The following is a 17,517-nucleotide window of genomic DNA, read 5'->3' as shown; positions in this document are numbered from 1 at the left end:
GCGACACGTTCGCTTCAGAAATGCCAAGAGTGCCGGTGCTGTCTTTACACTCGACTGTGACGTACTTGCTGGCTCTCGGAGGGATTCTTACGTGGTCGTCACATACGCGCAACATTACTCTGCTGGGCTCGGTGTTGTGTCAACGGCTCGCTAGGCGTAAAAAGATACCATGAGCTGCCGAAGGTCGGTGACCGCACCATACTCTTGAAGGAAATCCATGTTCGGAATGAGATCTTTCGAACAGTCACGTTTTACGGCAAAAGAGCCAGTGAAGGTAAGACCGCGTATCTGGATGCGACAGGTGCAGGCGCCAACCGGCGTCGCTACATGGCCACCGGCGGTACGGATCACGGGTCCACGCCAAGGCGTCAGAACCTTACGAGGGTTGTGGCGAGCTGCCTGCTCATCACAGAAAAATCAGCGCCGGTATCGACGAGTGCGGTCACTTCATGACTGTAGGCGGTTACTGAAATTTCAGCAGAAAGTAATCGTTCGCAGCACGTCGGATCGTGTCGTCGCCGCTCGGGCCGTCACGTCAAATCGTCGGGTGGAGGCTGTTGACTCTGTGCTGTGGCGGCGGCCCTGCCCCCGGAGGATGCAGGTTTCAGTTTTCCCGGCGAAGGGACGTGCCTCTGAACTGACCAGAGGGTGAGGGCCGACTGGGCGAAGCAAAGCGCCTCGGGGACGGCGATCGTGATTGTCGCCGCTGCGAGGTCGGGGGCAGCACCGGATTTGCCAGGTACTCCTCTATGTCCTGCGGTCTTTCACCACAGCGCGGTCGAGGTGCGTCCGGTGGGAATCCTCTCAAGCCCATCCGCCGGTACGGGCGATTGCGCAGAATATGACCGGGCTTCCCGCAGTGGTAGCAGAGCGGGCGATTGTTGGACGTTCGCCATAGGCGCACTTTGCTGAAAGGAGGGCACAGGTCCTGCTGCTGCTCGATGGGACGCAGTTAACGATGGGGTGGTCGTCGTTCGGCAACGGGGCGAAAGGCATGCGGCGCGTGGGCAGGTCGGCGCAGGGCATCGCTCTAGGATATCACTTGCGGCTCCGATAGTGGTGCTTGTGGTGGCTGCACCACTCGCCGAATTTCGTCACGGAAGACATCGCCTGTAAGACATCGAAGGTATGCTTGCCGACGGAGCATCCAAGTGGAGGTGTCGCAGTTCGCGAACAATGCTCCGCATAAGCCCTCGCTGCGCCTCAACCCCGGGGCCTGGCAAGGACGTGCAGTGGTGAGCAGCCGCTATATTCGCCTCACGGCCGTATTGGGCACTCTGTTCCTGCAATGAACGTTCCATGCTCGTAGCTGCCTTGGCGAAGGAGGCGACGGTTCTCGGAGGGTCAGTCATGAAGCCAGCAAGCAGCTTCTCCTTTACTCCACGCAAAACGTGTCGCACCTTTGTACCTTCGGGCATGGCCGGGTCGACCCGATTGAAGAGGTTGGTCATATCCTCAATGAACATGGCCACGCTGTCGTTGGACTGCGGTGAACTGGAGCGATGAAAGATTTCAACATTTTCCTTTCGCTAATTCGACCAAGCACCGAATTATCGTTGCTGACGATCAAAGACCACTATGCCAGGGTCCTTATCGCGTGTGTTCAAAAGAACGTAACGCCATCAGCCATTAAGTTACACAAATGGTCCAGGACAGCGTCATAACACCGTCCACGAGCCCCTGGGCATTGCCTGTTGTCCTAGTCAGGAAGAAAGATGGCACGTTCAAGTTCTGCGTGGATTACAAACGCCTCAATAACGTCACGAAAAAGGATGTGTATCCTCTGCCACGCATTGATGACTCCGTAGACTGTCTGCGCCATGCCACCTACTTTTCGTTCCTTGACCTCCGCAGTGGTATTGGCAAATAGAGGTCGAAGAACGCGACCGAGAGAAGACCGCCTTTATTGCTCCTGACGGTTTGTACAAGTTTAAGGTGCTTCCTTTTGGCTTGTGCTCGCCCCTGCCACATTCCAACGAATGATGACACCGTGCTGTCTGGCCTGAAGTGGCAGTCGTGCCTCGTATATCTCGACGACGTCGTAATCTTCTCCTACATGTTCGATTAGCAGCTGAAACGTTTGCGTGCTGTTTTCGAGGCCATACGCTCCTGTGGTCTCTCTCTCAACCCAGAAAAATATCACTTTGCGTTTCATGAGTTTCTTGGTCACATTGTCAGCGCTAGACGTGTTAGTCCGGAGCCCGAAAAAGCGGCCGCCAGAGCTGCGTTTCCCAATCCAACAGACAAACAGAGCCTGCATCGTTTCTTGGGCCTCTGCGCGTGCTATCGCCGATTTGTTCGATATTCCCCCAGGCTAGCAGAGCCTCTGACCCGCCTGACGAAAGACGTTGAACGCTTCTTCTGGGGCGAGGACCAGGAAAGAGCCTTCACTGAACTCAAGTCCTGTCTCCAATGTACGCCTGTGCTTGTCCACTGAGACGAAGAGGCCTACACGGAAGTGCACACTGATGCCAGTAACGGTGGTCTCGGTGCGGTCCTTGTTCAGCGACAGGATGGTCTAGAACGCGTGATTGCTTTTGCCAGTCGCACTTTATCCCGTTCCGAAGTCAATTATTCCATCACGTAAAATGAATGTCTGGCTGTACTGTGGGCAGTTACGAAATTTCGACCGTACTTGTATGACCGCGCGTTTCGAGTCATGAGTGACCATCATTCACTGTGTTGGTTGGCGAACCTGAAAGATCTCTTGGGGCGGCTTGCTCGATGGAGCCTTCGGTTACAAGAATTTGATGTTACCATCGTGCACAAGCCCGGCCAGAAACACAGTGATGCTGACTGTCTCTCCCGCGCTCCTATTCTCTGCCCCACGGACGAGCCCGACCACGATTCCGTTTTCCTCGGTGCTGTCACCGCGTCCACCCTGGCCCGCCAGCAGAGGGACGACTCCGAACTGCTGCCCCTCATCGAGTACCTCGAAGGAACTGCTCCATCACCACCTCGACTCTTCAAGCACGGACTACCATCGTTTTGCTTGCTCGATGGTGTCCTCTACAAAAATAACTACTGCCAAACGGACACTGTCCACCTGCTTGTTGTGCCTACAACGCTTCTTGACGAAGTTTTGCGTGCGTGCCACGACGACCTTCCCTCGGGCCACCTCGGTTTTTCCCGCACGTTTGCGCGTATACGCCACAAGTACTACTGGCACAGGCTTGCTGCGGTTGTCCACCACTACGTGCGAACATGTCGTGAGTGTCAGTGCCGGAATACGCCGCCGACTAAACCAGCCGGGCTCCTGCAGCTTATCAGTTCCCCGCGCCTCCCCTTTCAACAGGGAGGCATGGACTTACTTGTCCCATTTCCGGTGTCTTCCATGGGTAACCGATATATGTTGCTGTTGCCACTGACTACCTTAGCCGCTATTGTGAAACCAAGGCCTTTCCCCGTGGCACCGCCGCCGAAGTTGCACATGTTTTCATTCACAACATTGTGGTTAGTCACGGAGCCCCAACAGTCGTGTTAACTGACAAGGGCACCGCGTTTACGTCGGAACTTACGAGCAAGGAACTTCGACTCAGTGGCACCAGCCATCGCAAGACTACAGCTTTCCATCCGCAAACAAACGGACTGACTGAGCAGCTTAACAAGACAATTGCCGACATGCTTTCCTTGTATGTCGACGACGAATATGCCAACTAGGACCCGATACTCCCTTATATCACGTTGGCGTGCAACAATGCACTCCACGAAACGACACGCTTCACTCCGTTACATTTGGTGCACGGTCGCGAAGCCTTGACCATGCTGGACGCCATGCTTCTTCCGGATCCTACTCCCTCTTCTGTCGTGGACGCTGAACAATTTGTTTATGGCGCCGAAGCCGCTCGCCAAGTTTCTCGACAGTGAATCCGGTTCCAAAAGCAAAGCGACGCAGAGCGCTGCGACCTACGCCGCAGGGAGGTGATTTACACACCCGGTGACCAAGTCTGGGTATGGAGTCCGATTCGTTTGCGAGGGCAGTCTGAGAAGCTTCTTCGCCGTTACTTTGGTCCATACAAGGTGTTACGCCGCCTCAGCGCGGTGACCTACGAGGTGCTCCCTCAAGGAACTGTCCGGTCATCTCGACAACCGACGTCCGAAGAAGTCCACCTGGCGCGAATGAAGCCGTATTGCTCCCGTTAGCCTCTTTTGCACGAAGACACTCGCGCCGCTACCAGGAAACATTACGTATGTTTTTCCCCCTCACGTGCGGCATCGAGTCGATCCCTCCTGGAAGGGAGGGGGGCAATGCCACATTGCTAACATTCCGCTGTCGTCAACTGGTGGCTGAACCTGTCTCCCAGCGCGTGGCCGAACGTCTTCTTTTGTCTCGAATGAGCGCGGCTGTTCGGCAAGCCTCACCCCAGTAAACGGCTGTGCTTCCCGCGTACTGCTACGTTTGTCGGGGACATTATCAATTATTATAAAAGCCATTTGGCTTTGGGTGTCTAGGTCTTCAGCATGCTTTGCAATTTGGCCCCTGGAGAATTCAATGCCATGAGCAGATCAGAGATTGCTAAGGCACTATTCACTAGTTTTTATCCTTAACTCTACAGAAACCACTTACCTGAATGCCCTCTGTAAACTCGTTGGGAACACCAGCACACAGATTTTCTCTGCTTAGCTTATCTCCTTCATTTTTTGTTACGTAACACTTTCCCTGTAATGAACTATGGTCGCTCGGTAGTCGCTATACATATATTCGGGAACCATTACAATGCGTCTGCTACAGCCCGGTTATCACTTTCCCTGTCAAGAATTATGGTCCCCCGGAAACCGATATATATATATATATGTATTTTCTGCCCCGCCGCGGTGGCGTAGTAGTTAGGGCGCTCGACTACTGATCCGGAGATCCCGGGTTCGAACCCGACCGCGGCGGCTGCGTTTTTATGGAGGAAAAACGCTAAGGCGCCCGTGTGCTGTGCGATGTCAGTGCACGTTAAAGATCCCCAGGTGGTCGAAATTATTCCGGAGCCCTCCACTACGGCACCTCCTTCTTCCTTTCTTCTTTAACTCCCTCCTTTATCCCTTCCCTTACGGCGCGGTTCAGGTGTCTAATGATATATGAGACAGACACTGCGCCATTTCCTTTCCCCAAAAACCTATAATTATTATTTTATATTATTATTATTATTATTATTATTATTATTATTATTATTATTATTATTATTATTATTATTATTATTATTATTATTATTATTATTATTATTATTATTATTTGTATTTTCTGGAGCCTTTACATATGTTTATTCAGTAGCCTGGACAGGTAATGTATGCACGACTCGTGAGGTTTGGAATTAAAAAAAGGCTTTTACAGAATCGATAAAGGCTATCTATGAAGGTTGGGTATATTTGTGTTTCTATATCACCTGCTCGATGCTGCGGATGTTGTCTATTTTTGACTACGATTTCTGAAAGCCAACCTTGTTTTAAGGTTACGCAACCAAAGGGTTGTTATAATTCAATCAGCGATTAATATAGTAAATAACTTATAAACAACGTGCCGTAAGCAAATCGGTACACAAATGTTCAGTCCCATCACATCCCCCTTATCATGCATTCAGATGACGGTAGGGTTTGTCCAAATATGCCATGAAATCCGCAGTTAGCCAGTCCTCACCACCCGCTATTCACATTTGCAATGCTTTTAAGCATTTTAGTTCTATTTCCTTTACCTACGTCATGTTCAATTGTTCTGTACCAGCATCTTTATAAATATTTTCCTCGTTCTATCAGCTACTGTAGAGAAGTGTGCAGAATTCTTCGGCTATTTTACATATTATATCGAGATCAAAACTGACATTGCCTTCTTTGTAAATTTAGAGGGACACCTGAATTTTGCATCTAATTTCATTGCGAAAGCTTTTAGGATTCCTCCACTGGTTAGCACCCGCTGAAAACTCTCCATGTTAGCCTTCCTTATCATTGACCTTGTGCTTATTGGTTAACTTGGCACTCTATTCCGCACTCTCAAATAATGGTCGTAAGGTTTTCCTACGACGTTGAAGCGGATTATCAATTCTACAAAGAGATCTTAAAAATCATATTTCAATCTTACCGGAAATACGCTGGTGTGCTTCTGGCTTACTAGTTTTGTCCATTCGCCTTTCATATGTGTTCACATATTCAGGCCTCGCCATAAAGTATTCTATAAATCTCAACTCGTCGAGCTTCTTCCCATCTTGCGTTATCCCAGGATGTGCGGATAATACAAACTCTATTACGCATAAAGCTGAAAATTTCTTTCAGCTCTCGTTCCCGGCGCGCCGAGGGGAACATTGAATTCAGCAGGGCGGAAGAAAATACCCGTGTCTTCGCTGCCACAACGGAGGGAGTACACGGAGGCGAATCTAAAAACTTACGTGAAACTTTTTCAGCGCTTTAGCGTCTAATTACTATGAGGTTGTCAAAGCAGCGCAAGCTTCGACAACAGCCTATTCCTAATACCATACTGGGAGTAGGAAGACGCTGTTTCTTGCTTACATGTGCTATCAGGAACGAATGAAACACGCACAAGGCTTTCAAAGAAGAGGAGAAAAATTAGAAATGCTTTGGATCATGAAGATCAATAGTAGCCCAGGCTGTGATCACTTTGAGAGGGCGAAGAGTGCCCCTAAGAAGAGTTAATCCATCTAACATTTTCTTATCTAGGAACTGATATGTTTGCGTTTTTGTGTTGGCATTTTATTGCTCTTGATCGCGTTTTATTCGTTGCTGATAGTACTCTCTACTGCATGAGAAAGCTCCTTTTATTTAATATGCCAGCGTCAGAGCTTCCTTTCTGCCTCTTCGTGGTTACCTTTGTGCTCCCTCTTAGATGTTGAATCTGCTAGAGGCAAGATGGGGTTCAACCACCCAAAGGGGCTCAGGCAATGAGGAACGCAGTAGCGGAGGGCCCAGGATAATTTCGGCCACCTGGGGTTGTTTATCTTGCACGAGCCTCCAGAATTCCACCTCCATTGAAATGCGACCGCCACGCCCAAGATGAAGCCAGCGTCTTTTGGGTCAGCAGCCGAGCGACATAACCACTTAGACACACCGACGGTGAAGCGATCTTCAAGACATGGGTGAATGGGTGCCCACGTCTGGGTGACAGGTGGGCCATGTAAGGCTTTGGCGTCGTCATAACCTAGCCAAAAGATTGCGCGAAATTTGTCCACCGTGGCATGTAGTAGCTAAGTTAATGATTAGCGGTGAGAGGTTGCTCTTGAAGTGCAGCGTGGGTCTCACAAGTCACACCACGGGCACAACTTGCCTTCGCAAGGTGGCTGGGCATTGCCTGCAGCAATGTATAACTCCAAAGAAAAAGAATGAACAGTTCTGCAGATATGGCTATTAACCTGTCAACACCATCGAGACAAAGCGCTAACGGGGACCTTAAGTGTCCCATCCAGTTTTGGTGGGCTAGTCCGAAGGCCCCCAATCTGCGATATCACCGATTATTGTCTAACACCTGCCTGACATTGAACGCCAAGCCAAGACCCGAAATTACAGTTAACATCAAAGTGACAGCGCTATCTCAAGTCAAGTCAACTTTATTTCAGCTTTTGTCGTACAAAAACCGTGGGTGACAAAAAAAGCGGTTCGCAATGACCGCTTGACAAGCTTCGTCACCCGTAGAAGTCGGCAGCATTAGCAGAGACAGTTACACAGGAGAGTCACTATACAAGAATATGGCTCGCGGAAATCAGTAGGTTACAGCAAATACAATCAAACGAATTAACAGTCATTTAACACGAAATTATGAGCAAAGAATAAAAGTAAGCATAAAAGTAAGCATACCACGCAAACAAGCATACCACGCAGACCAGGTCTGTTTTAACTACCACATAAGCTAAAAAGAATAAACGGCAGGGCGCAAGAATTACATGTACTATGTTACCATCAAGTTAGTAAAAGCTGATTTAAACACAGAATGGTCACTTATTTCGACGACCGATCGGGGAAGGTGATTCCATTGTGCCGATGTGCTGGGGATGATTAAGTTGTAAATGTGGTTTGTTTGGTGTGAAAGAATACCAACTTTATGACGATGATCGATCCGAGCTGAAACGTAGCAAGGTGGCGTTATAAATTTTCTCTTAAGGATGGGGTTATCGTAGTAAATCTTATGGAATAGACAAAGGCGGGATATATTTCTACGTTGCGACAGTGGTGGGAGTGATAAGCTTGATTTCTTGGCACTGACACTAGAGTTACGGTGATAATTCGAGAGAATGAAACGGGTCGCACGGTTCTGTATAGATTCGAGTTGGTATATTAGTGTCTCTTGATAGGGGTCCCAGATAGATGCAGCATATTCTAGTTTACTACGAACCAGCGACTTGTAGAGAAACAGTTTTACGGAGCTAGAAGAAAGATTAAAGTTACGGCGTATGTAGCCCATCATGCGGTTAGCGTTATTGCTTACATAGTCTATGTGTACTTTCCAAGAAAGCTTATGGGAAATGAGGACACCTAAATATTTGTAAAAAGGCACAGACTCGAGGCTGCAATTATTAGGACGATATGAAGGCAATGTGGTGTTACGACGAGAAACCCGCATGTACTTGCACTTTTTTACGTTTAGTTCCATGTTCCATTTGTTAGTCCATTCAAGAGCATGATCAATATCCGATTGAAGAAGAGCTATATCAGAGTCACTGTTAATTTCGCGGTATATGACGCAGTCATCAGCAAAAAGATTTATTGTTGAACATAGATTGTCAGGTACGTCATTGATATATATAAGAAAAAGCAGAGGCCCTAGAACAGAGCCTTGTGGTACTCCAGATCCAACTGGAGAAGTGAAGGAAGAAACATTATTAGCGGTGACAAATTGTGAACGATTAGTGAGAAACGAATGCAGCCACCTAAGAACGTTAGGGTCGAGGTTAAGTTTACTAAATTTTAAAAAAAGCAGTTGATGAGAGACCTTGTCAAACGCCTTTGAGAAATCGAGGAATATGCAGTCGACAACGGAACCCCTGCCGAGGAATGAGATTAGATCATGTGTGAAGGTTAAAAGCTGTGTTTCGCAAGAAAACCACTTCCGAAATCCATGTTGACTGTCCGTAAAAAAGGCATTAGAATCAAGGAACGATGCAAGGTGAGAGTAAATAACATGCTCCATGATTTTACACGGAATGCTGGTAAGTGAGATGGGTCGATAATTATGCGGGGAATGTTGATCACCAGATTTATGCAAGGGAATCACCTTCCCAACCTTCCAGTCATCAGGTATACATGCTGTTTCAAGAGATTGCTGAAATAGGTTAGAGTATTATTGCGCTGTATACTTTGGTTTTAATCAAGAACTTAGAACTAATGTAATCAACACCATATGATGAAGAAATCTTTTGTTTTTCGACTATTCTTTCCACTCCAGCAGGATCAAAGACAATAGAATCCATCGGTAAAAAGTCAGCACTGTTATATGCAGGGGTTACCGAACACTGATTTTTGGAAAAAGCTGAAACGAATACACTGTTTAGAACATTTGCACATTCATTAGAATGAATTAGTTGCTCACTGGAGTTTTTAAGGCTGATGGATGAATTGTCTTTTTTGTTAACTACGCTCCAAAATTGCCTAGGATTATTTATCAACAGGGAAGGTAATGTGTCATTGAAAAACAAATCTTTGGCAACCTTCAGTGCACTTTTATATTCAAGGGCCGCGGCCTGATAAGCAGTCCAACGTTCTTGGGAACCGGTTAGTTTTGCAGAGCGGAACATGCGTTTTTTTCTTATTACAGAGCCGTTTTAACGATTTAGTGAACCATGGTGATTGACAGTTAGAGGTGATGACTAAGCGTGGAACCTATTTTTCAGTGAGCGCAGCAAATATTTCTTTAAACAGGCTCCAGTTAGCATTCACGCAACGATCATGAAAGCTTAGCAAGTAATGGTCTAGAAAAACAGACAGTTTAAGGTTAATAGCATCAAAATCAGCGTATTTGTAATCATGGATATATTTACTGTGGTTACGTTGATGGGGAACTGCGCAGGTCAAAGCAAAATGAAGGAGTAGGTGATCACTTAACCCTGGCAAGTATGATATGGGCTGGAAAAAATCAGGCGATGTGGTGAGTACCAGATCGAGGATATTAGACGCAGTAGGTGAAATACGAGCTGCCTGCATTACAAGCTGGGATAAGTTAAAATCACTGCACAAATTCAATAACATGTCGCATTCACTTGAAAAAGGTTCACAATAAGAACTCACATTAGACCACACTATGTTGGGGAAATTAAAATCACCAGTAAGATAAAGGGACTGCTCGGATAACGGACTGTAATCATATGAATGACATCATGAAGATCGTTTACAAAGGTAGGGGAGGTAGACGGCGGACGATAGCAAACGCCCACTATCAATTTCCTAGAGCATGTGCGAATTTCAACCAGTACAAGTTCCAACGCGCTTACAAAATGGCTCGGAAAAGACATAACAGTACCAGCAACAGCTACAAGCACGCCTCCGCCACATCTAGAACCCCTGTCGCACCGATAAATGTTATATCTCTTTTTACAGGTAAGAAGTTCACAGCTATCTATCTTCGCCGATAGCCAGGTTTCAGTAAGACGTACAATGTCAGCATCGCAAGCATCAATTACAGAACAAAGATCATCTCGTTTAGGTATTATGCTGCGAATATTTGTGAACAAAAAAGAAAGTGGGGTAATGGCCGAGGACTTAGTTCTACTGCCCCTCGCGCAGTGCTAATTGGTAACAAGTTCGGTCGGTGGCGCGGAGGCGCTGTGGGTATCATTCGTAGGGTGCTCAGAACGGTTGGTTGGCTACAGGAAGGCGTTTGGGATTTCATGAACGGAGTCATCAGAGTGATTGTAGGAGTAGCATTTATTTTTTATGTAAAGCTTATTGTAGCGAAGCTTGAAAGTGAGCGGCTGGGATTTGCCAAATTCGACCAGTTTTTTTTCTAGCGTGACGGGTGGCGAAAGAAAAATCCTCGCTAAGCGTAATTTTTTCATCCTTGAGCTTAGAACAGTTAAGCAGTATTCTCTGCTTTACCTTGAAGGATGAAAATTTGGCAATAATTGGTGGACATTTTTCCGATGCGAACCTTCCGAGCCTGTGCGCTCTATCGATCAAAATTTCAGAGGACAGAATTTCCAAGCAGGATGAAAGAACCTTGACTAGCTTTTCTTCTGACTGAGCCCAGGACTCTGATTGCGCGTCAGGTATGCCATAGAACAGAAGGTTATCGCGTAGCCGCCTGTCTTCAAGTTCAGACAGGCGCGCGCGCAGCTTAGAGTTTTCACTAGAAAGTTGGTCAACTAACTGCTGAAAAGGATGTACTTCCTTCTCGGTTTCGTTAATGGTAACAGTTTTGCGCTCAACGTTAGTTAATCTTTTGTTCATCTCGCTCAAATCTTCTAACTTCAGCTGGGACTTCTTAAGATCATCAATAGACTTTATGAAAGCCTTTTGGTCCAGTTGCGTTTTCGCCGTTCGCGTGTTCAAAGCCTCCAGTATTGCAAACATATCTTCCAACTGCTTAGACTGGACGTCAGGAAGAGAGTCCTGTACCTGATGCCTCGTGTTAGGCCCAGGGTTGAGCTCGACGTCCCCGGACAACGCCAGAAGTTGGTTTACAATATTAAAGCATTCACTGAACACACAAAGCAAACCTCCCGGGAGTTGGAACAGCAACAGACACACGTCATTAGATTCCTTAGCGTACAGGGAAGTAACAGAACTAACCTGGACGAAGAAGCAGAGCGGATTAGGTGGCCGCATCCTGGTGCTGTTCTCACGCCCACTAAAGGCGCCGGGGGCCCGTCAGCTGTTCATATAGGCCGCAAATGATGTCGCTGTTGATCTGGATCTTTCATGCGATGGAGGGACGGCGATGAAAATGTGCCTGTCTTGCGGGCATGCGGCATCACAAGTGTCGTTGAAGTGGCAGGGCAGCTTGCTGATCTCATGGGTAGGTGATGATAGCGGCGCATTGCTGAACAGAGCCCATGCCGTAACCTGGACGAAGAAGCAGAGCGGATTAGGTGGCCGCATCCTGGTGCTGTTTTCACGCCCACTAAGGGCGCCGGGAGCCCGCCAGCTGTTCATATAGGCAGCAAATGATGTCGCTGTTGATCTGGATCTTTCATGCGATGGAGGGACGGCGATGAAAATGTGCCTGTCTTGCGGGCATGCGGCATCACAAGTGTCGTTGAAGTGGCAGGGCAGCTTGCTGATCTCATGGGTAGGTGACGATAGCGGCGCATTGCTGAACAGAGCCCATGCCGTAACCTGGACGAAGAAGCAGAGCGGATTAGGTGGCCGCATCCTGGTGCTGTTCTCACGCCCACTAAAGGCGCCGGGAGCCCGCCAGCTGTTCATATAGGCAGCAAATGATGTCGCTATTGATCTGGATCTTTCATGCGATGGAGGGACGGGGATGAAAATGTGCCTGTCTTGCGGGCATGCGGCATCACAAGTGTCGTTGAAGTGGCAGGGCAGCTTGCTGATCTCATGGGTAGGTGACGATAGCGGCGCATTGCTGAACAGAGCCCATGCCGTAACCTGGACGAAGAAGCAGAGCGGATTAGGTGGCCGCATCCTGGTGCTGTTCTCACGCCCACTAAAGGCGCCGGGAGCCCGCCAGCTGTTCATATAGGCAGCAAATGATGTCGCTGTTGATCTGGATCTTTCATGCGATGGAGGGACGGCGATGAAAATGTGCCTGTCTTGCGGGCATGCGGCATCACAAGTGTCGTTGAAGTGGCAGGGCAGCTTTCTGATCTCATGGGTAGGTGACGATAGCGGCGCATTGCTGAACAGAGCCCATGCCGTAACCTGGACGAAGAAGCAGAGCGGATTATGTGGCTGCATCCTGGTGCTGTTCTCACGCCCACAGTTCTCACAGTTTCCTTAGTGCAGAAGAAGTCATTTTTTAAATTGCCGCAGAGAGGGGCGTTAAAAATTTCGGAAAAATTATTTTAACATCGCACAACAGTAGTATGTTCTGCATCAGGGTATTGCAAACATTCCATGATCTCTAGTTGCATAGGGTGTGGCATATGGTACAAGAGGAACAATGCGGCTCAAAAAAAGGGTCATTTCGTGCCGTGACTTTTTTATAAAAGCTGGCAAACCTTTAATCAAATAGCTTATTAACCGGAATAATTTTCTACGTTTGTCTTATGGGGCGGGTCGGGGCGTCAAAGGAAGCGTTTGTAAGGATCTGTATCATTTTTTGTGCAGTGTAAAATTTTTTGTATATATGACACATTAGTAATTCCTCATACCAAGTGACAAAAACCTTTATATAATAAGAAAAAAGCGTAATAAAGTTCGAGCTTCGTTTTATTGGGCAAAATACGTTTATTACGAGCGATGACACCTATGAATTTCGGCATGGTGATGCATATCTTGCTAATATGGGTATTCTATGACATTGTGGGAGTAAAACCTATGCCAAAGGAGGTGAATGCCTAGCCGTATTGTAGCTCTGTGCTGCTGAAAAGGATTGGTGGAGGATTCGCAACAACCTTGCCCTCTGAATGAAAAAATGCACATTCCTCTTTCCCTCAAATAATACGATGCTAGCGTTAAATGCCAGACGTAGCAAAGCATACGCCGGCAGAGTGGCCGAAAAAGACGGAATCTACTGAGTCATGACGTCACATCCACATGCCCTTGCACGGGAAATTCAAACACCCCAGTGCGTTCACACGATTCCTTCTCGTAAATATGTGCTGCTCCGACAACGAGTAAAACCGCCCCGGTGAAGGGCACAGATTGTTTCTAGCGTGCTCGTATTGTTTGCAAAAGTCTTTAGGACGTTTATGCATGTCAATTAAATGCGCTAAACTTTTATTGGGGTAACTTAGGTGGGTATCGAACGAACAACCCTTGGACCGTGAGACAGGCACGTTGCCCATTGGCCACGAGCGCTCCTCGATCTCTTTAAGCGGTATAGAGATTGAGCTGATGAATGCGATGATGTCTTTGACTTCGCATGGTCTCTTAGGGCAATGTACTGGTGAGTGCATAGTTGATTATTACTGCGATAATTACTGATTCAGGACTGCAACTAGATTAATTCGATTCGATTTCTAGCATAGTTCTACCTTCTTGAATGGTATTTTGTATGTGATGTATCGACGCGTAAGGTGTGATTCGGGCTTCCGTAATCGGGGAAAGGGAATGTTGTGTAAACCTGGCGCGGGGCTGCGAGTGTGTCGATGCTACTTTCACATTAGATCTTATCTGTCTGGAGGAAAGGTTTCATCTATCGCGTACTCCGCAGAGGGGCGCTGCGATTGTTCGCCTGGGAAGAAAGTCTATCACCCGCTCCTTCCGCGGCTGAAGATAGCAAGTGCCGATTAGCGGTGGGTACGATAATGATATCGCGTTCTACTCTTAAATGCAAAACTTCAACACCACTCAAGTTTTTTAGACTTGCCCTTAGTGCTATTCCATGTCCATGTTCGATTGCTGCGCTTGGGGAAAAAGGTATTCGTGATCAGTAAAGTACTTTGTACTGCGAATCGACTTACATATTCTTCTGGCTGTTCTCAGAACCCATGTCGCAGTTCTACTGCCTGATCGCCTTCCTTTTTCATGGCGACCGCGGCATTGAAGGCGCCCATCAAACCGGTGTGGTGCACTTCTTACTCTGCTCAACACTGTTTCAAGATCTTTATTGGAGCATTCTAGTGTATCGTATCAAGAATTATTACAGGTGCGTAGCCTTTTAGAGTATTCCGCTACTACCACTTGTCAGTCTGTATTACGATAACTGCCACCTTTGCCATATGCGGCAAAATTCCTCAATAGCGCCAGATATATACATTCTGGTACAAATCCCGTTGCTACTTTTTCTCTGTGCACTGAAACCGCGATGGAACTGTACGTGCTCGTTCATTGGCACAGTATATTAAGGCGAAACCCTTTTATGGCACATACTCGCGGCGTCTCACCGTCCGTACGTCCGTGCCCTGGAACGGTGCCAGCTGTGGTCTCTCCCCCTCACACACTCTAAGCAATCACGTGATGGTACAGCGGCGCACACCAACAGTTGCACCGCCACAGCTGTGGCCTCTCCCTCTTAAACTCTCTCAGTAATCACGCGATGGCACAGCGGCGCTCGCTGCAACGCTCCATCGTCAGACTACTTGTTGCAGCAGTCGGGTTAGTCGGATGGCTCCCAAGCAGCCCGATGATGATTCCACGGCAAGCGGTCCGGAGAAGCGCCCCAAGAATGTGGATTCTCCCGATACCAAACACTAGAAGAAGAACGAGCGAATGTGCATGCGGCGAGCTAATATGTCAACGGACACCAAGGCCAGGGAAGCGGAAAAGACATGGCATAAACATTCAAATGCGCACAGGCTTTCGCCGAACACATTTCGAAATTTACGAAGTGCCCTTCAGTTTTTTTTTTTCACTTGTGGTGATGGCAGTCCTTTGGTCAAGAATGCAGAGAAAAAGGATTGCAACGAATGTCTTTTGGTTGATACGTGCCCAAAAAGAGCTGAATGGCTTGGAGGTGGCGTTAGCAACAAGCGTGTTTGGCGGTCATCGAACAGAAAGTGTGCCGGTTTCGGTCATGCCAAATTTAAAGCAGGCAATGAACAATTGTTACACGACACCAAAGGAACTACAGTAATCAGGAGTAAAGTGGAAGCAGCTCCTCGTGATTGATATCTCACGACATAGGTCAGTTGCAATTGGCACCACAAACCAAGTGATAAAGCCTAGCGTCGGCTGCTCTGAGCGTGCACAAATAAAGAGGACAAAAATTCGCAGAATTCTCTAAAGATAGAGCAGACGCTTGGAGCAAAAAGAAGCGTGCAACACACAGAAAAGATAAATAATCACTGATAATGCAAACACTGTAATTAGACCACAAAACCAGGCTGCAGGCGCACCTGTACAACTTCCGGGTGTGCGCGGTGCCGCTAGGACACTAGACAACTCTAGTATACCATGTACCGTATAACCGTTAGCGTTACCGAAGTACCGGGAGCCCGCACACTGCCAATGCGCATGCTAAAATCGCCTTCACAGCGCCACATGGCGCCAGGTACCAGGGGCTTCGCGTGCGCCTGCATCGGTACCAATCAGAGCGAGCTCACCGCTAGTAGCCGGGCTCCCGGGACTCCGGTAACGGGAACGATAGCACGATAATCTAGAGGTGTCTACTGTCGCTCCGTCGGGGCCTGCTTCGTAATCAAGCCGTCCAATTCAGCGAACGATCCTGTACAGCGCACAGTAACCGTGCAGAAGCTTTTAATTCTGTCTGCAGCGGCAAATGGGCTTGCACATCCATAAGCGGTCGCCGAATTTGTATTCCATTGTGCCGTTGGCGTGATTATAGCTAGTGGAGGAGAAAAAGCTAGTCGCGCTGTTTAATTTACACCTGGTGAGAAGCCATCGAAATATTATGTAAAAGAATAGAGCAGTCAGGAACATTGCTGAAGCAGCTGTTCGAGGACGCGATCATTCGAGATATGTCTGGTCGCATCGCGCGTCACTGAGAGAAGGATGCAGCCTAGTGCCGGCGGATTCGGACGTGAACCAACAAGAGTACAAAGTATTGCGGCAATATGCATCGTCTGTCGATTTAACATCAGTAATTCCTTTCACATCCTCTTATATACCAGCGATGCCCTCAGAGCCCAGCAAGGATGGCTTCACTGAATGAATGGCAGCATTCGGTGGCTGAAATAACAGTTTGTCCGGAAGCGGGCACTAAAGACTTGTAGCATAGCGCGTAGACTTCCTTCCTTGCTAGTGGTTGACAAAGATGTTCTCTTTCTAGAAAATTCATGACCTTAAATTGATTTAAACTAAGGACCGGGGGGAGAGAGGGCTGGTTTTGAAAGGACTTTACCACGTGTCAATTGACTAGCTAAAGATTCACGCCTTGAAAGTGCTCGTGCAAGTGTTCTAGACCATGTTATGTGACATGACAATGATGAATAAATTTTGTGTTCTTTTCAATCAAACTTTACTTTCGAGTCAGCGCTCGTCTGTGATGTCTCCTTCTATTGAGCTTTCGTGTGTTTCTGCGCTGTGTCTCCCACAATGAGCTAATCTGCTCAAAGGTGGGAGGCGTGCGCGCAGATTGCGGGATGTGATGCGATCTGGCGCACTCACTTTGATCTGCCATTTACCTGCACGCTATGCTGGAAGTCTATTATTAATACCTCATATTTCTGCAGGTACAAAACGTGAGTGAATTTGAAAGCCTGTCTCGTATGTTCGGCGCAAGAAATTAAGCATCGAAAAGCCAAATTTGTTATCAGTGCTTTGTCAGCTAGAATTAAAGGAAGTCACACTGTGCAATGAGTCTCCTAAGAAAATATCCGTGCAATACATTCCAAAGATATTCCAATAATTTCAACATATCAAGAACGCACCGAAAGTAAGAACTGATGTTCTCTAGTGCAGTAGTCAGAGTAACGTAAAACAACTCTGGGGGCCTCTCAGGATTTTCTAATATCCTCGTGTAGGACCAATGGTTCTCGATTTGTTTATCGAGAGATCGTGCTCAGAATGTCC

The 17,517-nt window shown here is 47.6% G+C and overlaps 1 pseudogene; it reads left to right on the top strand.

The window, feature by feature from the left end:
- LOC144103458 (acetylcholinesterase-like) overlaps nucleotides 1–17,517 on the top strand; it is a 74,131-nt pseudogene that overhangs the window by 48,399 nt on the left and 8,215 nt on the right.

The sequence above is a fragment of the Amblyomma americanum genome, chromosome 9 (assembly GCF_052857255.1).
Source record: "Amblyomma americanum isolate KBUSLIRL-KWMA chromosome 9, ASM5285725v1, whole genome shotgun sequence".
In the NCBI taxonomy this organism is placed as follows: domain Eukaryota; kingdom Metazoa; phylum Arthropoda; class Arachnida; order Ixodida; family Ixodidae; genus Amblyomma; species Amblyomma americanum.
This window is presented reverse-complemented; position numbering and strand designations above follow the sequence as displayed.